Raw genomic sequence first — 19,656 nt, 5'->3', positions numbered from 1 at the left:
GGGTCCAGTTTGGATACCGTATACCCACAGTGTAGACGGATGGAGGTGTGGGGCCAGCTTGAAGCACATATACCTGTGGGGTAGACAGGTGGAGGCTGGGTGTGGCAGTGTCCATATTCTGACAGTATAGACAGTTGGAAGGGGGGGCCCAACCTGGAGCCCATATCTGAACAGTATAGGCAGGGAGAGGCTGGGGCCTGACTCAGAGCCCATACGATGACCATATAGATGGGTGGAGGCTGATGCTCAGCTCCAAGTCCATATGCCCACAGTGTAGACAGGTGGAGGCATAGGGCCCAGCTTAGAGCCCATATGCCTGTTAGGTAGACATGTGGAGGCTGGGGCCTTCTTCAGAGCCCATACACCTGTGGTATAGACAGGTAGAAGCTGCAGCCCAGCATGGAGCCCATAAACCTGTGGTATAGATGTGTGGAGGCTGGTCCGATCTTGGTGCCCATACACCCAAAGTGTAGACATGTGGATGCTGGGATCCATCTTGGTACCATATCCCCACAGTGTGCATGGGTAGAGTCCTGGGGCCCTGCATGGAGCCCATATAACTGTGGGGTAGACAGGTGGTAGCTGGGGCCCAAATAGGAGCCCATATTACCACAGTGTACACAGGTGAAGGCAAGAGCCATTCTTGAAGCCAATATACCTGTGGTGTAGATAGGTGGAGCCTGGGGCCCAGCTTAGAGTCCACATACCTGTGGTATAGACAGGTGGAGGCTGGGGCCCATCTTGGTGTCCATATACACGTGGTGTAGACAGGTGGAGGCTGGGTCCCAGCTTGTAGCCCATATAACTGTGGTATAGACAGGTGGAGGCTGGGGCAAAGCAAGGAGCCCTTATACCCACAGGGCAAACAGGTGGAAGCTGGGGCCTGGCTCGGATCCCCTACCCCATAGTGTAGATGGGTGGAGGCATGGGGCCCAGTGTAAACCCCATATACCTGTGGGGTAGATAGGTGTGAGCTGGGGCCAGGCTCTGTGTCCATATCCCAACTTTATAGATGGTTGGGAGAGACTGCCCAGCTTGGAGACCACATCTGAGCATTATAGACAGGTAGAGGCTGGGGCCTGACTCGGAGCCTATATCCCCACCATGTAGGTGAGTGGAGGCATGGGGCATGGCTCGTAGCCCATATAATTGTAGTGGAGACAGGTGGAGTGTGTGGCCTGGCTCAGAGCCCCCAAATCTATACTGTAGACAGATGGAAGGCTGGGGACAAATTTGGAGCCCATATAACCATTGGTTAAATGGGTGGAAGCTGGGGTCAGGCTAAGAGCCCATATACCTGTGGGTAGATAGGTGGAGGCTAGGGTCCAGCTCGTGCCCGTATTCCTGCAAAATAGAAGGGTGGAGGCTGGGGCCCAGCTTGTTGTCCATATACCTGCAGTGTACAAAGGTGGAGCCTTGGGCCTGGCTTAGAGCCCAAACAGCTGGTTTAGATAGGTAGAGGCATGGGACAAGCTTGGAGCCAATATACTAGTGGTGTAGACTGGTGGGGGCTGGTGTCCAGCTTGGATCCCATATACCTGTAGTGTAGACAGATAGAGGCTGGGGCACATCTTGGAAACCATATACATGCAGGGTAGACTGGTAGAGGCTGGGGCATGGCTCAAAGCCAATATCCACACAGTGTAGATGGCTGGAGGCTGGGGTCTGATTGGAGCCAATATCCCAACAGTGTACATGGATCAAGGCATGGGGCCCAGCTTGGAGCCTATATACCCGTGGTGTGGACAGGTGGAGGCATGGTTTTGGCTCAGAACCAATATTCCAGCAATGAAGATACTTGGATGCTGGGGTCTGGCTTGGAGCCTGTATACCTGTGGTGTAGACAGGGGGATGCTGTGCCTGGATCAGATCCCATATTCCCAGAATGTAGACGGGTGGAGGCTGGGGCCCAGCTCAGGGCCAATATACCTATGGGGCATATGGATGGAGGCTGGGGTCCAGTTCTTAGCCCATATCCCAACAATATAGACACTGGGAGCTGGGGCCCACCTTGGAACCCATACAACTGTGATATAGACAGGTTGAGTCTGGAGCCTGGCTCGGAGCCCAAATAACTGAGGTGTAGACAGGTGGATGCATGCAGCCTAGCATGGAGCCCATATATCTGTGTGGTAAATAGCTGGAACCTGGGGCCCAGTTCAGAACCCATATTCCCACAGTGTAGACAGGTATAGGCTAGGCTGGGTTTGGAACCCATATTCATACAGTGTAGACAGGTGGGACAGGAGGGATCCAGCTTGGAACCCATATACATGCAGGGTAGACAAGTGGAGGCTAGGTCCTTGCTTGAGCCAATATCCCCACAGTGTAGACAAGAAGAGCCTGGGGCAAGGCTCGGACCCCACATTTCCAGTATAGACAGGTGGAGACTGTGACCCAGCTTGGACCCCATATTCCCACTATATAGATGGGAGGAAAGCATGGTCCAACTTGGAGCCCATATATATGTGGGTAGACGTGTGGATGCAGCATTATGGAGGCTTGGGCCCAGCTTGGAACTCAGATACCAGTAGGCTTGTCAGGTGGAGGCTGGGAACTGGCTTGGGGCCCATATACCTGTGGTGTAGACAGATTGAGGCTAGACCATGGCTCTGAGCCCAAATAGATGTGGTGTAGACAGGTGGAGGTGGGGGACCCCTCCTGGAACCCATTTATCTGTAGCATAGTTGGCAGGAGGCTGAGGCACATCTCAAAACCCATATTCCTACAGCATAGATGGGTGCAGGCTGGGGCATGGCTCCGAGCCCATATACCTGTAGTGTTGATTGTTCGTGGCTGGGTCCCAGCTTGGAGTCCTTATGCATCTGGGGTAGAGAGGTGGAGAGTGGGGCCCAGCTCAGGGAACATATCCCCACAGTGTAGACAGGTGAAGGCTTGGGGCTTAGCTTGGAGCCTATATAACTGTAGTATTGACAGGTGTGTGCCTGGGGCCCAGCTTGGAGCCAATAAACATGTTGGGTGGATGCAGGGAGGCCTGGGGCTCAGCAAGGAACCCATATACCCACAGTGTAGATGGGTGTAGGCTGGGGCACAGCTTGGAGCCCATATACCTGTGGTGTAAGGTAGAGGCTTGCGTCTACCATAACCCCACAGTATAGACAGGTGGAAGCTGGGGCCTGGTTCAGAGCCAATATTCCCACAATGCAGATGGGTGGAGCTTGGGCCAAATTCAAGCCCATATAACTGTAGGGTAGAAGGTTTGAGGCTGGGGTCTGGGTCAGAGCTGATATCCCCTCAGTGTAGACAGGTAGAGGCTGGGGCCCAGCTTGTAACCCATATACATGAGGGGCACACAGGTGGCAGCTGGGGCCCAGCTAGAGCCCATATCCCCACAGTGTAGACAGGTGAGTGCATGGGGCCAGGCTTGAAGTTTATATCCCAACAATGTAGATGTGTGGAAGCTGGGGCCTAGCTTGTAGCCCATATACCTGTAGCACAGACAGGTGGATGGTGGGGCAAAGCTCGAAGCCCATATTTGGGGTTAGATAAATGGAGGCTGAGGTCCATCTTGTAGCCCATATACCTGTGGGGTAGAGAAGAGGTGGCTGGGTGCTACTCAAACCCCATATCCCCACAGTGTAGATGGATGGAAGTTGGGACTTGGCTTGGAGCCCAAATCCCCATGATGTAGATGGGTTGGGGCATGGGGCCTGGGTCAGAGCCCAGATAACTGGTAGAGAGATGTGGAGGCTGGGCCTGGCTTGGAGCTCATATCCCAACAATGAGACAGGTGGAGGCATGGGGTCTGGCTCAGAGCCCAAATCCCCCACAGTGTAGACAGTTGGAGAATGTGGCCCAGCTTGAAGCCATATCCCTAGAATTTAGACAGGTGGAGGCTGGGGCCCAGCTTGGAGCTCATATACCTGTGGTGTGGACAGGAGGAGGCTAGGGCCCAGCTCAGAACCCATATCCCCACAGTGTTGACAAGTGTAGTCCAGGGAGAGCTTGGAGCCCATATACCTGTAGTGTGGAGAGGTGGAGGCTGAGGCCCAGCATGGAGCCAATATAACTGTGGGTAGACTGGGACCCATCTCGGAACCCATATTCCCACAATGTAGATGGGTGGAGGCTGGGGCCCAGCTTGGAACCCATATACCTTTAGGGTTGACAGATGGAGGCTGGGGCCCAGCTCTGAGCCCATATCCCCACAGTGTAGATGGGTAGAGGCATGGGGCCCAGCTTGGAGCCCATATACCTCTGTTGTAGACAGGAGGAACATGGGTTTTCGCTTAGTGCCCATATACCTTGGGGCCCAGCTTGGAGACAATATTCCCACATGCAGAATTGTGGAGGCTTGGGCCCAGCTTGGAACCCAGATACCAGTAGGATTGTCAGGTGGAGGCTGGGACCTGGCTCGGGGCCTATATACCTGTGGTGTAGACAGATTGAGGCTAGAGCATGGCTCTGAGCCCAAATAAATGTGGTGTAGACAGGTGGAGGCAGGGGGTTCCCTCTTGGAACCCATATATCTGTGGCATAATTGGCAGGAAGCCGGTGTGCATCTCAGAACCCATATTCCTACAGTATAGATGGGTGCAGACCCAGCTTGGAACCCATATACCTGTGGGGTAGACATGTGGATTTTGGGGCCTGGCCTGGGGACAATATTCCTGCAATGCAGATGTGTGAGGCTGGGGCCCAGCTTGGAACTCAGATATAAGTAAGATTGTCAGGTAGAGATTCGGGCAAGGCTCAGAGTCCATATACCTGTGATGTAGATAGATCCAGGCTAGAGCCTGGCTTGGAGTCCAAATATCTGTGGTGTAAACAGTTGGAGGTGTGGGGCAGAGCTTGGAGCCCATATTCATGAGGGGTAGACAGGTGGAGTCTGGGTCCTGGCTCAAACCCATATACTCACAGTGTAGTTGGGAGGAGTCTGGGGTATGGCTGGGAACCCATATACCCACAGTGTAGATGGGTGGAGTCTGGGGCCCAGTTTGGAATCCATATATCTGTGAAGTAGATATATAGCCTGGGGCCAGGTTCGGAGCCCATATTCCACAGTGTAGATGGGTGGATGCTGGAGCCTAGCTTGGAGGTCATGTACTTGTCGTGTAGATAGTGGACACTCTGGCCCAGTTCAGAGCCCCTATCCTCACAGTTCAGACTGGGAGATGCTGGCTCCCAGTTCAGAGCACATATCACACAGTGTAGACGGGTGGTGTCGTGGCACCAATCTTGGAGCCCGTATAACTGTGGTGTAGACAGGTGGAGGCTGGGGCCTGACTTGGTGCCCATATACATGTGGTGTAGACAGGAGGATGCTAGGAACCTGCATGGAGCTGATGTATCTTGGGATAGATGTGTGGAGTCTGGGTCCCTGTTTGGAACCCATATACTTGTGGGGTAGACAGGTGACAACTGGGGCCCAGCATGGAGCCCTTATCCCCATGATATAGGCAGGTGGCAGCTGGGGCCCGGCTCAGAGCCCATATCCCTATGTGTAGATGTGTGGAGGTGTTGGGTCCAACTTGGATCCAACATACCTGTGGTGTACACAGGTGGATGCTGGGGCCAAGCTTGGAGCCCATATACCTGTGGGGAAGACGGATGGAGGCTGGGCCCGGCAAGGAACCCATATTCCCGCAATGTAGACAGTGGACTCTGGGGCTGGCTATGAGCCCATAAACCTGTTGGGTAGACAGGTGGAGGGATCTGTCAAGCTTGGAGCCCATATAACTGTGGGGTAGACAGGTGGAGGCTGCGGTCCAGCTCAGAACCCCTATACCCACAGTGAAGAGAGGTGAAGGTTGGGACTCAGCATGGAACCCATAGAACTTTGGTGTAGACAGCTGGATGCTGGGACCCATCTCAAAGCCCATATTCCTGCAATGAAGACAGGTGGAGGCTGGGGCATGGCTGGAAGCCCATATCCCACCAATGTAGATGCTGGGGGCTGGGACTGACCTTGGAACCCATATAGCTATAGGGTTGACAGTGGAGGCTGGGGCCCAGCTAGGAGCCCGTATACCTGTGGTCTAGACAGGTAAAGCCTGGAGCCTGACTCAGAGCACAAATAACTCTGGTGTAGACAGGTGGATATGTGTGGCCCAGATTGGAGCCCAGATATCTGTGTGGTAAATGGCTGGAGGCTGGGACCCAGCTCATAGCCCATATTCCCAGTGTAGATGAGTACAGGCTGGGCCCAGGTCTGATCCCACATCCACACATTGTAGACAGGTGGAGATGTGTGGCTCACTTTTGGACCCATATACATGAAGGGCAGACAGGTGGAGGCTGGGGCCCAGGTAGACCCCATATAACTATGGGGTAGACAGGTGGAGAGTGGGGCCCTACTTGGAGCCCATATCCCCACAGTGTAGACAGGTGGAGGCTGGGTCCAATCTCAGAGCCAATATCCCCACACTATAGATGGGTGGAAGCTGGGCCCAGGCTTGGAGCCCATATTCCCACAATATGGATGGCTTTGGGCATGGGGCCTGGCTTATTGCCCACATAACTGTGTGATAGATTGTTGGAGGCTAGGGCCTGGCTTGGAGCCCATATCACCACGATATAGACCTGTGTAGGATGGGGCCAATCATTGAGCCCATATACCCATGGTCTAGACAGGGGATGCTGTGGCCCAGCTTTGATCCCATATAACTGTGGTGTAGAAAGGTGGAGGTTGGGCCTGGCTCAGAGCCCATTACCTGTGGGGTAAGTGGATGGATGTTGGGGCCCAGCTCAGAACACATATCCCCACAGTGTAGACGAGTAGAGGCTGGGGCTCAGCTTGGAGCCCATATATCTGAGGGGTAGACAGGTGGAAAGTGGGGCCCAACTTGGAGCACATATCCCCACAGTGTAGATGGGTGGGGGCTAGGTCCTCTCTCAGAGCCAATATCCCCACACTATAGATGGGGGGAGGCTGGGCCCAGGCTTGTAGCCCATATTCCCACAATATAGATGGCTTTGGGTGCGGGGCCTGGCTTGTTGCCCATGTAACTGTGGTGTAGACAGCTGGAGGCTGTGGACTAGCTCAGAGCCCAAATAACTTATCTCTAGATATGTGGAGGCATGGGGCTCAGGCCAAAGCCCATATAACTGTGGGGGAAATTGTTGGAGGATGGGCCCAGGCTTGGAGCCCATATCCCCACACTGTAAATGGGTGCAGGCTGGGGCTCACCTTCCCATATACCTGTGGTAAAGACAGGTGGATGCTATGGTCCAGCTTTGAACCCATAGAACTGTGGTGTAGACAGGTAGAGACTGGGGCCTGACTCAGAGCCCAAATACCCACAGTGTAGATGGGAGGAAGTCAGCGCCCAGCTCAGAGACTGTGCTGGTTTGGATGTATTATGTCCCCCAAACGCAATTTTCCTTAATGCAGTCTTGTGAGACCAGACATACTAGTGTTGATTAGGTTAGAATCTTTGGATTAGGTTGTTTCCATGGAGATGCAACCCACAGAACTGTGGGTAATAACTTTGATTAGATTATTTCCATGGAGGTGTGGGCCGACCCATTCAGTGTGGGTCTTGATTTAATCACTGGAGTCCTATAAAACAGCTCACAAACAGAAGGACCTCAGAGCAGCTGAGAGGGACATTTTGGAGATGGCTGCTGAAAGCAGACTTTTGCTGTCACCTTGCAGATGCTAGACCAGTGTTTGTTCCAGAGAAGCTAAGAGAGTACAAAATGCTCCAAGAGCAACATTTTGAAGGAAGCACAGGAGCAGAGAGAGGAGCTGGGACACAACCGAGGATTAGCAGATGCCAGCCACGTGCCTTCCCAGCTAACAGAGGTTTTCCGGATGTCATTGGCCTTCCTTCATTGAAGGTACACTTGTGTTGATTCCTTAATTTGAACATTTTCATGGCCTTAAAACTATAACTTTGTAACCAAATAAACCCCCTTTTATAAGCCAATGTATTTCTGGTGTTTGGCAAATCAGCAGAATTAGCAAACCAGAACAGAGCCAATATCCACGCTGTGTAGACAGATTGAGGCATAGGGCCCAGCTCATGGCCCATATACTTGTGGGGTAGACAGGTCGAGGCTGGAGCCTGGCTCAGAATCCAAATAACTGTGGTGTAGACAGGTGGAGGCATGTGGCCAGGCTTGGAGACCATACACTTTCGTGGTAGATGGTTGGAGTTTGGGGACAAGTGCAGAGCCCATATTCCCACACTGCAGAAAGGCCCAGCTTGGCACCCATATACCTGTGGAGTAGACAGGTGGATGCTGGGGCCCAGTTTGGAGCCCATATTCCCTCAATGTAGATGGATGGAGGCTGGGACCCAACTTGGAGCCCATATCCCCACAGTGTAAATGGGTGGAGGCTGGGGCATGGCTTGGAGCCCATATCCCCACAGTGTAGGCAGATAGAGGCCTTGGACCTAGCATGACCCCATATGCCTGTGGGGTAGATAGGTAGAGGATGGGGTCTGGCTCAGAGCCCATATCCCCACCGCGTAGATGGGTAGAGGCTGTGGCCCAGATTAGAGCCCATATATCTATGGTGTAGACTGCTGGAAGCTGGGGCCCAGCTTGGAAGCCATATATCTGTGGGGAAAATGGGTAGAAGCTGGGGCCCAGCTCAGAGCCCATAAGACCACAGTATTGATGGATGGATGCTGGTGTCTGGCTTTGAGCCCATATACCCACAGTATAGACAGGTGGAGGCATGGGGTACAGCTTGTAGCCCATATATGTGTGAGGCAGACAGGTGAAAGCTGGGTCCGAGCTCAGAACTCATATCCCCACAGTGTAGACAGGTGGATGCTCGTGCCCAGCTTTGAGCCCATATGCCCACAGTGTGGAAAGTTAGAGGCCTGCGTCTCACCTTGAAGTCCATACACCTTTGATTTAACAGGTGGAACAGCTTGGAGCCCGTATCCCCACGGCTTAGACAGGTGTAGGCTGTGGCCCAGCTTTGAGCACATATACCTGTGGTGTAGACACGTAGAGGCTATGGCAAGCCTGGAACCCATATACCTTTGGGGTAGACAGGTAGAAGAATGGAGGCATGGGACCCAGCTTGAATACCAAATACCTGTGATGTAGACAGGTGGTGGCTGCGGCCCGGCTTGGAGCTCATACACCTACAGGATTGAAGGGTGGAAGCTGGGGCACAGCTTAGAGTGGATATAACTGTGGTGTAGACAGGAGGAGACATGGGGAGAATGTGGAGCTCATATACCTGTGGGGAAATGGGTGGAGACTGGGGCCAAGCTTGGTGCCCATAAAACAGTGGGGTAGATAGGTGGAAGCTAGATCCTAGTTCAGAGCCCATAAGCCCACAGTATAGACAGGTAGAGATGTGGTGCCAAACTTCTAGCCCACATACCTGTGGGGCACACAGGTAGAGGCTAGAGTCCAGCTCTGAGCCTATATCCCAACAGTGTAGACAGGTTGAGGCATGGGGCAAAGCAAGAAGGCCATATACCTGTGGGCTAGATAGGTGAAGGATGGTGTCTAGCTTGGAGCCCATATAACTGTGGGGTAGACAGGTGGAGTTTAGGGTCTATCAACCACTGTGTTGATGGGTGGAGAGTGGGGACCGGCTAGGATGTCATATTCCCACAATGTAGATGGGGGGAAGCTGTGGCCTGGATCAGAGCCTATCTATCTGCGGGGTAGAGAGGTGGAGCCTGGGGCACAGCATTGAGCCCAGATACTTGCGGAGTAAATGGGCAGAAGCTGGGTCCTAGCTCAGAGCCCATATGACTAGAGTGCAGACGGGTGAAGGCTTTGGGCCCAGCTTGGAGACCATATAACTGAGGTATAAACAAGTGGAAGCTAGGGTCCAGCTTGGAGCCTGTATAATTGTGGTTTTGACAGGTGGAGCCTGGGGCTTGGATCAGAGTCCAGACAACCATGGTTTTGAGAGATGTAGGCATGGGTCCCAGCATGGAGCCCATATACCAGTGGGGTAGACAGGTGGAGTTAGGGTCCCATATCCACATAGTGTAGATGGGTGGAGAAGATGGGCCCGGCTTAGAACCCATATACCTGTGGTGTAGATGGGTGTAGTCTGGGGCCCAGCTTGGACCCATATACCTGTTGTGTAGACAGGCAGAGGCAAGGACCAACTTGGAGAACATATTCCCACAATGTAGACGCGTGGTGGCTTAGGCCCGGATCAGAACCCATGTACCTGTTGGTAGACAGGTAGGGAGTGTGGACCACCTTGAAGCCCATATACCAACAGTGTAGATGGGTGGAGGCTGGGGCCCAGCTCAGAGCACATATCCCCACATTGTAGGCAGGTGGGTACTTGGGGTCCAGTATGGAAAGCATATTCTTGTGGGGTAGAAAGGTAGAGCCACAAGCCTGCCTTGGGTCCCTAATCCAAATTGTGTATTTGGGTAGAGGCTGGGGCTCAGCTCAGAGCCTGTATCCCCACAGTGTAGATGGGTGGAAGTGTGCTGCCCAGCTTGGAGCCCATGTACCTGTGGGGCGGACAGGTAGAGACTGGGGTCCAATTGGAAGCCATATACCTGTGAGGTAGATAGTGTAGGCTGGGGCCTGGTTCAGAGCCCATGTATATGTGGTGTAGGCAGATAGAGGGTAGGGCCCAGTTCGGAGCCCTCATACCTGTGGGATAGACAGGTGGAGGCGGGGGCCCAGGTTGGAGCCGATATACCTGTGGGGTAGATGGGTGGAGGCTGGGGCCTGTCTCAGAGAGTATATCCCAAAAGTGTAGACAAGTGTAGGCTGGGGCACAACTTGGAGCCCACATGCCTCTAGTGTAGAAAGTGGAGGCTGGGGCCCAGCTTGGAGTCCACATATCTGTGGGGTATACAAGTGGTATCTGGATCCAGTTCAACAAAAATGTAGATGGGTATAGGCTAGAGTCAAGGTTGGAGCCCAAATAACTGTGGTGTAGACAGGAGGCTGGGGTCCAGCTTGTAGCCCATATCCCACAGTGTATACGGTTGGAGGTATAGGGCCTGGCTCATTGCCCATATACCTGTGGTGTAGACAGGTGGAGGCTGGGCCCCTGCTCCAAGTCTATGTACCTGTGGTATAGACAGGGCATGACTGGAGCCTGGCTCAGAGCCCAAATAACTGTAGTGTAGACAAGTGGAGGCGTGTGGCCTAGCTTGGAGCCCATATACCCTCGCGGTAGATGGCTGGAAGTCAGGACCCAGGTCAGAGCCCATATTCCCACATTGTAGATGCCTGGCTTGGAGCCCATATACTGTGAATTTGACAGGTGGAGGTAGTGCCCAGATCAGAGCACATAACCCCACAGTGTAGATGGGTGAAGGCTGGGGCCTGGCTCTGAACCCATATACATGTGGTGTAGGGAGGTGGAGTTCGTGTCCCAGCTTGGTGCCCATATAACTGTAGGGTAGATTTGGGGAAGCTTGGGCCCAGCTCAGAGCCCATATCTCCAAAGTGTAGATGGGTGAATGCTTGGGTCCAGCGCAGAGACTATATTCTCATAGTGCACACAGGTGGAGGCATGGGGCCTGACTAAGAACCCATATAGCTGTGCCATAGAAAGGTGGAGACTGGGGCCTGGCTTGGAGCCCATATTCCTGCAATGTAGACATGTGAAGGCTGGGGCCTGGCTCCAAGCCCATCTACCTGTGCTGTAGACATTTGGAGCCGGTACCCAACTTGGAGCCCATATACCTTTGGGACAGACAGATGGAGCCTGGGGCCCAGCACAGAGCCGATATACCTGTGGTGTAGACAGGTAGAGGCTGGAGCTAGCTTGGTGGCAATATAGCTGTGGGGTAGACAGGTGGAGAATGGGGCCTGTCTCAGAATCCATATACCTGTAGTGTAGACTGGTGAAGGCTGGGTCACAGCATGGAGCCCATATATCTGTTGTGTAGACAGTGGAGGCTGAGGTCCAGTTTGGAGCCCATATACCTGTGGGGTAGACAGGTGGAGGCTGGGGCCTGGCTCAGAGCCTCTATCCCCTCTTGTAGATGGGTAGAGGCTGGAGCCCATCTTGGAACCCATAAAGCTATAGAATTGGCGGGTGGAGGCTAGGGCCTCTCTCATATACCTTTAGTGTAGACAGGTTGAGGCTAGATCCTGGCTCAGAACCCAAATAACTGTGGTGTACACAGGTGGAGGTGTGGGGCACAGCTTGGAGCCCATATACCTGTGGTGTAGACAGGTAGATGCTGGGGCCCAGCTTAGAACCCCTATGCCTGTGAAGTAGATGGATGTAGGCTTTGGCCCAGCTTGGAGTCCATATCCCCACATTGTAGACAGGTGGAGGCTGGGGCCCAGCTCAGAGCCCATATACCTGTGGAGTAGACAGGAGGAACCTTGTGTTCCACATAGGGTGCATATACCTGTGGTGTTGACAGGTGGAAGCTGGGGCCCAGATTGGAGCCCCTATATCTCAAGTGTAGACAAGTGGAGTTTGGGGCCCTGCTCATAGCCCAGATACCCACAGTGTAGACAAATATAGGCTGGGGCCCAGCTTGGAGTCCATATAACTATAGGCTATACAGCTGGACCTGGGGGCCTGGCTCAAAGCCCATATTACCGCAATGTAGATGCACAGAGGCTGGGTCCCAGCATCGGGCCCATATCCATACGGGTTAGAGATGTGGAGATTAGGGTGCTGCTTGGTGCCAGTATCCCCACAGTGTTCATGGGTGGAGGCTGGGGCCTGGCTCTGAGCCCATACCCCACACTGTAGATGGGTCAAGACTTGGGGCCTGGGTCAGAGCCCATATACCTTTGTTGGAGACACATGTAAGCTAGGGCCTGTCTTGGAGCCCAAATGACCTCTTTATAGACAGGTGCATGCATGGGGCTGTGCTTGGTGCCCATTTAACTGTGGTGTACACAGCTGGAGGCTGGAGCACATCTTGGAGCCCATATACCTCTCGGGTAGACAGGCGGAGGCTGGGGCCAGCCTCGGAGCCCACATCCTGAGAGTGTAGACAGGTGGAGGCTGAGGTCCAACATGGAGCCCATGTCTCCACAGTGTACCCGTGTCAAACTGGGGTCCAGATAGGAGCCCACATCCCCACAATGTAGACAGCAGGGCATGTTGGGCCAGGCTTGTCGCCGATAGCCCAACTGTGTAGATGTGTAGAAGCTGGGGCCTAGCTTGGGGCCCATATCCCCACAGTGTAGACAAGTGTAGGCTGGGGCCCAGCTTCAAGCACATATACCTGTTGTGTAAATAGCTGAAGGCCATGGCCAGCTTGGAGCCCATATATCTCTGGGGTGAACAAGTGGACCCTGGGGCCTTGCTCAGGGCCCATGTCCTCACACTGTAGGTGGGTGGTAGCTGCGGCCCAGCTTGGAACCCATGAACTTGTGGGGCAGAGATGTGGAGGCTTTGGCCTAGCTCAGAGCTCATACACCCACAGTTTAGACTGGTGGAGGTTTGTACTCTGCATCATGCCTAAATTCCCACAGTGTAGACAGGTGGAGGCTGGGGCCTGGCTAGGAATCCTTATACCTGTGTTGTAGACAGGTGCAGGTCTGGCGTCAAGCTTGGAGCCCATGTTCCTGTGTGGTGGATGGGTGGAATCTGTGGCCTGGATCAGAGCTCATACCCTGCAGTATAGATGGGTGTAGGCTGGGGTCCAACTTGGAGCCCATATAGCTGTGGTGTAGACATGTCAAGGTTGGGCCCGGCTTGGAGCCCGTATTCCCGCAGCGTAGATGTGTGGAGGCATGGGGTATGGCTTGGAGCCCATATAGCTGTGAGTTAGACAACTGGATGCTGGGTCCCAGCTGGAGTCTATATTCCTGCAGTGTAGACTGGTGTACCCTGGGGCCCAGCTCGGAGCCCATGTGCCTGTGGGGTAGACATTTGGAGGCAGGGGTCCCGGCTTGGAGATCCAATAATCATGAGTAGATTGGTGGAGGCTGCAGCTGGTTCGGAGCCCGTATCCCCACACTGTTTACAGTATAAGGCTGGGGAACAGCTTGCAGTACATACAGCTGTGGGGTAAACAGATGGAGGCTGGGGTCCAGCTTGTAGCCCATGTAACTATGTTATAGACAGCTGGAGGCTGGGTCCCATCTCAGAGACCATATAACTGCGGGGTAGAGCCTGGGGTTTCACTTAGAGCCCCTATACCTTGGGGTAGACAGGAGTAGGCTGCCACATGGCTCGGAGCCTAAATTCCCACAATGTAGATGGTTGGAGTCTGGGGTCAGGCTTGGGGCCCATATTCCTGTAATTTAGATGGGTGGATGCTGGAGGCCAACCTGGAGCCCATATACATGTGGTGCAGACAGGTGGAGGCATGGAGCCCACCTTGGAGCCCATATAACCCTGGGGTTGACAGATGAAGGCTAGGGCCCAGTTCTTAGCCCATGTACCCATGTATACGGGTGGAGTCTTGGGCCAAAGTGAGGGGTCCATATACCCATGAGGTAGACAGGTAGAGGCCTGGGACCAGCTTGGTGCCTATCTATCTGCGGTATAGACAGGTGAAGGCTGGGTCTCAGCTCAAATCCCATATACCTGTGGGGTAGACAGGTACAAGCAAGGGCCCAGCTCACAGCTCATATCCACACAGTGTAGACAGATAGAGGTGTAGGGCCCAGATTGGAGCCCATATACTTGTGAGATAGGGAGGTGGAGGCTTGGGCCCAGTTCAGAACCCATATTCCTGCAATGTACACCGGTGGAGGATAGGGACAGGCTCAGTGCCCTTATCCCACAGGGTAGACAGGTGGAGGCTGGGGCCCAGTTTGGAGCCCATATTCCTGTGGTGTAGACAAGGGGAGGCTGAGGCCTGGCTCAGAGCACATATTCTGTAATTTAGATGGGTGGATCCTGGGGCCCAGCTTAGAGCGCATATACCTGAGGCATAGACAGGTAGAGGCTGGGGTCCTTTCAGATCCCATGTCCCCAAAATATAGATGGGTGAAGTCTGAGGCCCAGGTCAGAGCCCATATTCCAGTGACCTAGACAATTAGAGGTTCTGGCCCAGCATGGAGCCCACATCCCCCCAGTGTAGATAGTTGTAGTCTATGGCTCAGCTAGGAGCCCATGTACCCTATGGTTGTATTTTGGGCTAAGACTGCTTAGAGGCTCAGATAACTGTGTAGTAGAGAGGTGGAGATGTGGGGCCCAGCTTAGAGCCCATATTCCCATAGTGTAGATGCGTGCAGGCTGGGGTCCAGCTAGGGGCTCATATCCACACAGCGTAGACAGGTGGGGGCCTGGGGCCTGGCTTTTTGCCCATATAACTGTAGTGTAGACCGGTGGAGGCTTCAGCCTGATTCAGAGCCTAAATAACTCTGCTGAAAACATATGGACGTGTGGGACTCAGCCCAAAGCCTATATAACTCTGGGGTAAATTGGTGGAGGATGGGGCATAGCTTGGAGCCCATATTGGCACAGTGTAGACAAGTATAGGCTGGGGCCCATCTTGCAGCCTGTGCCAGTTTGAATGTATTATGTCCCCCAGAAAAAGCCATATTCTTTGATGCAATCTTGTGGGGCAGACATAATAGTGGGGATTAAGTTGGAACGTTTGAATTAGATTGTTTGCATGGAGATGCACCCCACCCAACTGTAGATGATAACTGATGGGATATTTCCATGGAGGCGTGGCCCCACCCATTGAGGGTGGGCCTTGATCAGTGGAGCCATATAAACGTGCTGACTCAGAGATGGAACGGAGTGAGTGCAGCTGGGAGTGATGTTTTGAAGAGGAGCAAGCTTGCTAGAGAGGAACGTCCTGGGAGAAAGCCGTTTTGAGGCCGGAGCTTTGGAGCAGATGCCAGCTGCCTTCCTAGCTAGCAGAGGTTTTCCGGACACCACTGGCCATCCTCCGGTGAAGGTACCCAATTGCTGAGGTGTTACCTTGGATGCTTTGTGGCCTTAGGACTGTAACTGTGTAGCAAAATAAAACCCCATTTTATAAAAGCCTATCCATCTCTGGTGTTTTGCATTCTGCAGCATTAGCAAGCTAGGACACAGCCCATGTACCTGTAGTGTAGACAGTTGGAGGCTGGGGCATGTCTTGGGACCCATATCCTTACAGAATATATAGGTGGAGATTGGGCCCAGCTTGGAGCCTATATACCTGTGTTGTAGACAGGAGGAGGCTGGAGCCAGCTTGGATTCCATATATCTGTGGGGTATACTGGTGGAGGCAAGAGCCCAGCTGGACCATATATTCCCAAAATAGAGAGGCGTGGGGTCCAGCTTTGATCCCATATAAGTTTGGTGTATAGAGGTGGAGACTGGAGCCCAGCTCAGAGTCCATATACCCACAGTGCAGATGAGTATAGGATAGGGCCCAGTAAGGAGCCCATATGCCAACAGTATAGACAGGTGTAGACTGTGGCCCAGCTTGAAGCCATAACCCCACACTGTAGACAGCTGGATGCGTGGGGCCCAGCTTCAGTCCATACAGCTGTAGGGTAGACAGGTGGAGGCTGGGACCTGGCTAGGAGCCTGTATCCCCACAGTGTAGACATGTGGAGGTGTGGAGCTCAGCTTGGAGCCCATATGCCATGGGTTGACAGGTGGAGTCTAGGGTCTGGCTTGGGGCCCATATCCGCACAGTGAAGACAGATGGAGGATTGGGCCCGGCTCATAGCCCAAATTCCCACAGTGTATCCAGGTGGAAGCTAGGGCCCATCTTGGATCCAATATACCTTTGGGGTAGATAGGTGGAGATAGTGCCCAGCTCGGAGACCATATCCCCACAGTGTAGATGGGTGGAGATGGCAGGTCCAGCTTGGAGCCCACATTCCTGCCGGGTATATGGGTGCCGGCTAGGGCACGGCTTGGGGCCTGTGCCAGTTTGGATGTATTATGTCCCCCAAAACGCCATGTTCTTTAATGCAGTCTCACATACTAGTGTTGGTTAGGTTAGAATCTTTGAATTAGGTTGTTTCTATGGAGATGTAACCCATGGAGGTGTGGGCCCACCCATTCAGTGTGGGTCTTGATTTAATCACTGGAGTCCTATAAAACAGCTCACAAACAGAAGGACCTCAGAGCAGCTGAGAGGGACATTTTGGAGATGGCTGCTGAAAGCAGACTTTGGCTGTCATCTTGCAGATGCTAGCCCAGTGTTTACTCCAGAGAAGCTAAGAGAGGACAAAACACCCTAAGAGCAACATTTTGAAGAAAGCACAGGAGCTGAGAGAGGAGCTGAAACACAACTAGGGATCAGCACACGCCAGCCACGTGCCTTCCCAGCTAACAGAGGTTTTCCAGACACAACTGGCCTTCGGTGAAGGAATACTCATGTTGATGCCCTAATTTGGACATTTTCATGGCCTTCAGCCTGGAAATTTGTAACCAAATAGACATGCTTTATATGAGCCAATCTATTTCTGGTGTTTGGCAAAACAGCAGCATTAGCAAAGCAGAACAAAGCCAAAATCCACACAGTGTAGATGGGTTGAGGCATGGGGCCCAGCTTAGAACTCATACACATGTGGAGTAGACAGGTGGAGGCTGGGGCACGGCTTTAGCCCATATCCCCACAGTGTAGATGGGTGAAGGCTGGGGCACAGCTGCAGCCTATATCCCCACAGTGTAGATAGGTTGAGGCTCGATCCTGGCTCAGAGCCCATATCACCACGGTTTCAATGCGTAGAGGCTGGATTTGGGCTCAGAGCCCATATCCTCTCAGCGTAGACAGGTGGAGGCATGGAACCCAGCTTGAAGCTCATAAACCTGTGGTGTAGACAGGAGGAGCTTGGGGTTCCACTTAGATCCCATATATATTGGGGAAGACAGGTGGAGGTTCAGGCCCAGCTCACAGACCAAATCCCAACAATGTAGACAGGTGAGGGCATGGGGCTCACTTGGAGCCCATATAAACGTGTAGACAGGTGGAGGCTGGGGCCTGACTCGGAGCCAAAATAACTGGTGTAGACAGGTGGGTGTTTATGACCCAGCTTAGAGCCCATATATCTGTGTGGTAGATGGCTAGAGGCCAGGGCCCAGCTCAGAGCCCATATCACCACAGTGTAGACAGGTGGCGGCTGGGGCCTGACTAGAGCCCATATTCCTACAGTGTAGATGGGAAGAGGCTGGGGCAAGGCTTGGAGCCCAGATTCTCACAGTATAGACAGGTGGGAGCTGGGGCATAGCTTGGAGCCTATATACCTGTGGTGTTGATGGTGGAGGCTTGGGCCCAACTTAGAACCCATATCCACAAAGTGTACAGGGGTGGAGGCTGGGGACTGGCTTGGACCTATATACCTGTGGGGTAAACAGGTGGAAGCTGGGTCCCATTTCAGAGCCCATGTTCCTGCAATTTAGACAGAGCACCGTCCACTGGGCGTGGGCACCGGCTGCCAGCTAAGGACAGCTAAGGACAGCCCTCAGGGGACCTGGGGCAAGTGGCTAGGGAACAGAAAGGCCAAAGAGCCAGCCCTGCGGGGCCCACTGCTGAAGTGGGTCAGTAAGCTGGTGGGGTGGGGGTGGGTGGGTGTTGGGGGAAGCAGGCAATTTTAGGCAGGACTCCTCCACCCAGGAACCCTCCATGGCCCCCTCTCCCTCCCCTGCCTGCTCCGCCTCTGCCTGCGGCTGCACCTGCATCAATGATGGGACACGCCTGGCGCCCCCTTCCCACCCCTACCTGCTTCCCCAGGCGCCAGCGCTCCTCAGTCAGGCACAGAGGCAGCTGAAGTTGGCAAAGCCCTTTGTAGGAACCGGAGCTAATGAGATCAGGCTCCAGGCACCCGCTGTGGGTCAGGGGCTGTCCAACATTTGGCGACAAGCAGGGAGCACTGACGGACAACAGGCGGCAGGCGCCTCCTGTCTCAGCCTTCAGGCATAAGCCCTTCAGGCTAAGGAGCGGTGCGCTGGGGATGCGGAGAGGGGAGCCCGGACTGGGAAGTTTCCGAGAGTGCGCTCGGGGTGCCCGGGGTCCCTGCAGCCCCTTGCGAGAGCGCCCTGTGCCCCGAGCTCAGTGCGGGGGTCTGTAGACCGAAGACCCTCTCTGGCCGCAAGGGTCTCGCGGACACCCTATGTGCCCGAAGCTGAAGTCCCAAGCACGGGGACCCGGGAGCCCTGCGCTTGGACAGCCCAGAGAACGGAGAGGACCAACGTTGCACGGGCCCGGCGGCCGAGCCCTGCTCCTGGGGAAGCGCGACTTGGGGCGCGGGGTGCGGGCGCGCCGGCCTCGCCGCCGGCTCCCACGAAGCTCGGCCCGGCCTGGGTGGAGCGCTGGTGCAGGGGATGGGCTTGGGGATGGCGGCCTTCGGCTTGGGACGGGCTCGCGGCTCGGACCCTGAGCCGGCCGAGTTCCAGAAGGGCGCGGGGACCACGGGCTGGGGCTGGCCAAAGGAAGCGGTCGCCGCCGCGACGGCGACTGTAGGCGCCACTCGGGGAGGCGATCGGTGTCTTTTAGGGCACATGGAGGGATGGGGGCGGCACCGGGGAGGGGCGGGCGTTGGGCCGGGATTTAAAACAAAATCTCTTGCCGCAGCGGCCACAGCTCTGGCGCTCCGCCACCGTGGCAGGATGCCGGGTGCGGGCGTGGAAGGGCGGCCCGGCGGCCCCACGAATCGACCCGCCGCCCCCGAGCAGCGTGCACGCCGGGCCCCGAAAGCCCCGGCCGACTGCACAGCCGCTGGGCAGCGCGGGGTCCCGTCGATCGCCCCGGCTCTGCCGCCGCCTCACTCGCTCGCTCCGCCAGGAAATCAAGGGGCCGCCGCGCCGCCTCCAAGGACCAGGCTTAAGGCTACGCGCGGGGCGCCGGGCGCCGC

The 19,656-nt window shown here is 54.6% G+C and overlaps 1 long non-coding RNA gene across 1 annotated transcript in view; it reads left to right on the top strand.

The window, feature by feature from the left end:
• LOC119519120 overlaps positions 1–7,666 on the top strand; it is a 64,404-nt gene extending 56,738 nt beyond the window's left edge. Inside the window, exon 3 of the long non-coding RNA XR_005213952.1 lies at positions 7,619–7,666. This is a non-coding gene — a long non-coding RNA (uncharacterized LOC119519120). The remainder of the gene's footprint in view (positions 1–7,618) is intronic.
• Positions 7,667–19,656: the final 11,990 nt, after the last annotated feature.

Source organism: Choloepus didactylus, chromosome 23, assembly GCF_015220235.1.
Source record: "Choloepus didactylus isolate mChoDid1 chromosome 23, mChoDid1.pri, whole genome shotgun sequence".
NCBI lineage: Eukaryota > Metazoa > Chordata > Mammalia > Pilosa > Megalonychidae > Choloepus > Choloepus didactylus.
This window is presented reverse-complemented; position numbering and strand designations above follow the sequence as displayed.